The sequence below is a fragment of the Tasmannia lanceolata genome, unplaced genomic scaffold, assembly GCF_043159265.1.
Source record: "Tasmannia lanceolata isolate RefF3 unplaced genomic scaffold, GAP_Taslan_0.1 ptg000023l, whole genome shotgun sequence".
Lineage (NCBI taxonomy): Eukaryota > Viridiplantae > Streptophyta > Magnoliopsida > Canellales > Winteraceae > Tasmannia > Tasmannia lanceolata.
Genome location: NW_027518700.1, coordinates 32,044,244 through 32,050,201, shown reverse-complemented (window position 1 = coordinate 32,050,201; position 5,958 = coordinate 32,044,244).

Below are 5,958 nucleotides of genomic sequence, written 5' to 3'. Positions count from 1 at the left end.
AAGCAAGTGAAAAAACCTGCTATTTTTAGAATTTCCAGGGTTTCCCTCATTTTTGCCCATTTTTGCACTTCAGGGGTATTTTGGTCTTTTCCTTTGTTATTCTTTTGATTCTCGAAATGTGTCTGAGAGATTATAGATGATTTCATGAATTTTGAAAAACCTGCTAAATTTAGAATTTCTCAGGGGTTTTACTTAACTTGGAAATTTTATGTGCGAAGGGCATTTTAGATATTTTCAGGGGAGACCAAATGATCATGTTTGATATTGCCCACCAAAAGAAGCAAACTTAAAAACTTTCTATTTTTTAGGTTTGACCATGAAGACTTTCTATTTTTAACTTCCCCCTTTGGGGGCAATCCAATTTAAGGTCATTTTGGTCGCTTTTGGGTGTTTTGATCGAATAAGGGTATTTTGGTCCGAAAAATTATTTTTCTAAAGGGGATGGTTCGACCATATGTCGAGGGTACACCATGAATGTCATATGGGTTGAGTTCATCAATGAAAAAATTTGAATTTAAAGGATTTTATCGAATTTTCATTGAAAAAAAACCCGAAATACATGTCATATGGCCCATTGGGCTAAAGCCCATGAGGTGGGGGTCCATGTGGACCCACCCATGTGGGTTGGCCACATAAGTGGGTGCCCCACATGGGGAGGCCACATGCAAAACGTCCAACATGGGATGAGGTGGTTGGTGACATCATATTTGCTTTAAAAAAATAATAAAGAAAAGAAGAGTTATAATTAGAAAGAGCTAGTAAAGTCAGGTTAGTAAAATTACCATAACTTTTTACCTTCTCATTCAAAAAATTTGTAATTATACTTGTTTCGAACGTCTCGAAAAGATCTACAACTTTCTAGTTTATCACTTTTTCTGAATCAGCCCCTAAATAAGTCAAAAATGAACTCAAACGTGGACAGCCCTCTTTGGACGAAAATAATTCATAAAAGCTAGTTTCCTATGTGAGAAGGCTTCTAGATTAATCTTGAAGGATCTATATTGTGTAATTTAGCATGTCTTATTTGACAAGAAATTAAGATTAGAATCTAATTAAATTTGGAAACAAGAAAGAAAGGAAGCAAGAAGCACAAATTGGAAACATGCTAAAGAAAGAAGCTCTCACATTGGAAACTACTAATTTTCTCTCAACCCTAATCTTTTCTATAAAAGCAAGCACACACAACCTTTGGCCTTCTTCTTGAAACTTCATCTAACCCTAGGGGAAGATCTAAAAATTCATCCATCTCTCTTGCTTCTTGCTTGGAATTTTGTTCCATTCTTTTGGTGTTCATCTCTTCTACTTGGTTCTTCAAAAAGAATTCTCATATTTCTTCGACATAATCAACATATTGGAGATATTCTTTGGGGGTTTTCTTTGCTAATTGAAAGGGTAAGACAAAGCGTATATCCGAGGATTACTTACTCTAGAGACAAGGAGAGCTAGCAAGGTTGGTATTCCAAAACCCTCTTTCATATATCTTAAAGTAGAAGCATGCTAGGATTGAATTTGTGATTTTTTTTTAAAGTCATGAATATTAAAGAATTTGAATGTGAAATTTTAAGGAGATTAGATCAAGTTTAAGTTATTTCATAATCTGAAATTTTTCTTGGAAAATCTATTTTTTATATTAAAATTGAATTTTCGGAAAGAAAATGGTTTAAAATCCAATTTACAAAGCAATTATAATAAAGCTTTACAAATTTTTGAAAATTTCAATCTCTGAGTGTTTTTCACATTAAAAGGTGTAGAAATCTGGAATTTCGAAGAATTTTGACTTCGTTTTGACCGCGATTTGACCTTTTGAATTTTACCCTCAAAGGGGTAAAATTCTAAAGATTGAATTTAAAAAGATGTCAAAACAGATCCAAAATCAATGAAAATTTAAACATAACATAATTTTAAGATTTTGAATTAGTACGAATTTTTCGATGAATTCTTAATTTGATTTAAAGGGTTTAAAAATTCATTTAACTCTAGGGGTATTTTTGGAAAAAACCAATTTTCGAAAAATCTATAAGGTTTTCAAAAGTGATATTTGGATGAGAAGCAAATTAAATCTAATCTAATCTCCTGTGAATTTTTCAAGATTTTTGGTTGCTGTTAGATATTTGTTTATGATTTTTTATGTCAAATCATGCATGCTGTATTAAATCTGAGAAAAATAGTAAATTGCAATGAAAACTTCTGAAAATATTTTTTTGATAATTATTACTGGAATTATATGTTTTCATAAAGTTTAAACTGATTTGGATTTCATTTACTATGTGTTTCTTTGTTAATTCATAATCTGGATAGATATTTGTAAAATCGTAAATTAATAGTAAATCATTCTTAATATTTATGAAACTTTTACAGTAATCCTTTCTGATTGTATTAAAGTTACTCTAGAAATTTCATATTGTTTTGAATTGATTTGCTATACGTTACTGTGTTAATTGACAATCTGAACAGAAACTTTCAACATTGAAAAACTAATAGCAAAACACATTTAAAATCTATGAAATTTTTATAGTAATCGTATCTAATTAAGGAGAAGTTACTGTAAAAATTTCATCTTGTTCTGAAAATATTTACTATATGTTGATGTGTAAATCTACAATATGAATTGAAACCTTTTAAAATCCTTCAGTAAATCGAATTAAAATCAAATTATTTTAAAAATTTCCAGATGATCATAATATTCCATCACATATTCAATCATTAAATTATCAAAATAGAAACCTTAGGAATCACTGATTTCCTTTGTAAAATCCTGATGCTGTGATAGTTTAATTGTTGAAATCGCATTCATAATCGTATACTAATTGTGATAAATCCTTGACAATTTGAGCATGTAAATTATAGTACGATATTGGCTCCGAGGTCTACTGTCTACGGAAATCCTGAGAAACATGCCAGGCAATAACGTACTATAACTTAGATGTTAAATTGTGCGAGGTGAGAGCGCACGATTCCCTTTCATGAATGCGATCTAAGCATGAATTGTATCAAGCCTTAGAGCCTTTGGTATTCCTTAGATGTTAGGAATCAGAAACCTTTTAAAGAACTGAAAATCTTTCATTTCAACAAACTGAATTGATTTAATCCATGTCTTTGGAACCGTTGGATTGCGGTCTCCCATCGTAGGATCCTTTAGAGCCCCTTAGGAACACTCACGTCACGTTGTGTTCTAGGTTTTAGGGAGTCCTAGAGTTAGGAGTTCAGCCTCATCACGGACGCTTGCTATGGATAGCAACCGTGCTATAGGTCTAGTTACACTAGTCACCCAATCTTTCCCTAGGACAAGCCTAGTAAACTAGGATGTAGGCTAACCTGCATTAGTCTAAGGAACAACTTGCATTTAGATAAGAATAATATAGCATCTTAAATGAAATCCTAAGATAATAAAATCCTCAACTTGAATTAAATAACTTCTCCTAAAACTGTTGAAACAATCAATCCCGTCTAGGTCGGTGTCTTAGTTGAGTTAGGCATAAGTAGCTTAGCTTAGGTGCATCGAACTACGTCGACTCTGATCCCAGTGAGGCTTGGGTACGTAGGCAGCTTGGATGTCTGATGGCATACCAACCGCGAGTTGGCACTACAACAAATTGTGGTGTTTTGTATATTAATTTTCTTGTAAATGCTTAATCAAATCACTTAGGATTTTCCATGAAATTAGAATTTTAGGAGAACTTTCACTTAGATTGAATCCAGACAAATAAAGTAATCAAGATACACATTTAGGATTCACATTGAAATTAGATCATAGGATGCATGTCACATAGTTCGCACATTAACATAGAGTTGAATGAGCCATTTAAAATAAGTTTAAAAGAGTTAGCTTTTGGAATCGAAGACCGATTATCGGGCAGGAATGGTGCATGTGGTGGATAACTCCCCATACCTTCCATTCTTGTAACCAGGTAGCGAGTCTAGATTTCTGGTTAATTTCGGTGTGTGTTTGAAGCTCTCTGAGTGTTACAGACTCTTTGAGCGTTTGATTTAGGACTTCGTGAGTGTTACAGACTCTTTGAGTGATCGATTTGATATTCTTCGAGTGATTGATTTACATTTGCATGGATAATGATTTACATTCTCTGAAGTAATTTCATTGTGCTCGTTTTCTTAAAACCTTTGTTTTAAAAGAGTATGTTTGTGTTTTGTGTTTGCTTACTTTAATAAAGTCCTTGCGTGTTGATTTAGATAGTCAAGTCATGAGTATTAGAGAGAAGCTATCTCATTTCATGGTTGCCGAGTTAAGGGTCGGTGAGAGGTTGTGTAAGCCCAATGGTTTTTACCTTGGCATTCCCATCTTGTTTTGATGATTCCAATACACAAGTGATCATTTATCACTAATGTGTTTGTTTGTCTAAGTTGTAGATCTTGATAAAGTAAGATCAAGGATGCTTGGATTGAAGGCCAAGAAGCCCACATTGGACCACTAATTGGAAGGCCAAAGTCATCAAGCAAGAAGTCATGAAGACTTGAAGACATGAAGAAATTAATATTGAAGACCATTTTTTAATGTAATTGATCCAAACCTAGATTAGGTTTTTAGAGGCATAATTAAAGTAATCTCACACACCCTAAATAAACAAGTGATTGTATTTGTGGAGTTCCAACACCTTGGAACCCTCATAGCAATCCCATCTTGGTTGAGAACTGGAAGCCCAAAAACAGAATTGAAAATCTGCTCTGCATAGGCTTCTCGGAACTCCGAGAGTTTTTCTCGGAACTCCGAGAATTCTCGGAACTCCGAGAATTATTCTCGGAACTCCGAGAATTCTCGGAACTCCGAGAATTATTCTCGGAACTCCGAGAAATGGTCCAGTAGACTTTTTTCAATTTCTGTGAGGCTTCTCGGAACTCCGAGAATTCTCGGAACTCCGAGAATTATTCTCGGAACTCCGAGAACACTCCAACGGTCTGAAAAAGAGCCGTTTGGAATTTTGCTGGAATTACCGTAATGCCACTGAACGGTCATATTTTATTTTTCCTATAAATATGGGTGTTCTAAACATACAAACCATCAATCCTAACACTCTTAAACTTCATTTGAATACCCAAGAGTGAATCAAGCTTCAATTGTGCCTCTCATCACCAACTCTAGGATTTGGATCATAGGCTCTCAATTGTACATCTATTGTAACCCTTGTGAAGGGATTTTTTAGTTCTCTCTTTCATCTTTCAAGATTTGTATTCGGGCGAGTATTCGGAGAAGCGGAGCCCTTTTTCTCCGTGGTGAGGATTGCCACCAAGGTTAAAGCAATTGTAATTGGCACCGATCTTCGCCAAGGTTAAGAAGATCAAATAGTGAAGCCATCAACGGGTTTGGTTGGTGGAGTGGAGTAGGCCTCGGGTTTGAGGACCGAACCACTTTAAATCTCGGGTGCACTCTTTCTATCTCTTTGCTCTTTCATTTGCATTGCACCATTAGATTTAACTTGTATGCTTAAATATTGTTTTTGATCTCTTAATCGGTTTAAGTTTTTCAAATTGGTAAATTCTAGTTTTCTTAAACAACCGTATTCTCCCTCCTCATAGTTGCCATTTCTAATTCAACTTGGGACCCCCTATATCGGATTTTCAGGTTGTCTCCCTTTGGCTTACAGTCTTTGAGTCTCGTAGTGTTATTTTGTTGTTTTACCTTTGTGAATACCATCCTTAGAACCCGAAAACCCAAAAATTTGCTTTGCTTTCGGGTCAGCCAAAATGTGTCGTCTGTTCAGCTTTGGCATTCGCGTGTTACACACGCTCTACCAAAGAGGGGCATCTGTAGACACCCCATTTTGACCGAACCCTAACAAACGTCGGTAGGATGAAAACCCTATCAAACTAGTGTTTTAGTGTCCCAAATTTGTTCCCAAGCTAGGTTAGGATCCCACTAAAGTTCCCGTAAAATTTCGTCAGAATCCGTCGCGGTTTGCCTAGCAAACGGACAACGTTTGTAGAGTAGTGTAGTGTAGGAATAAG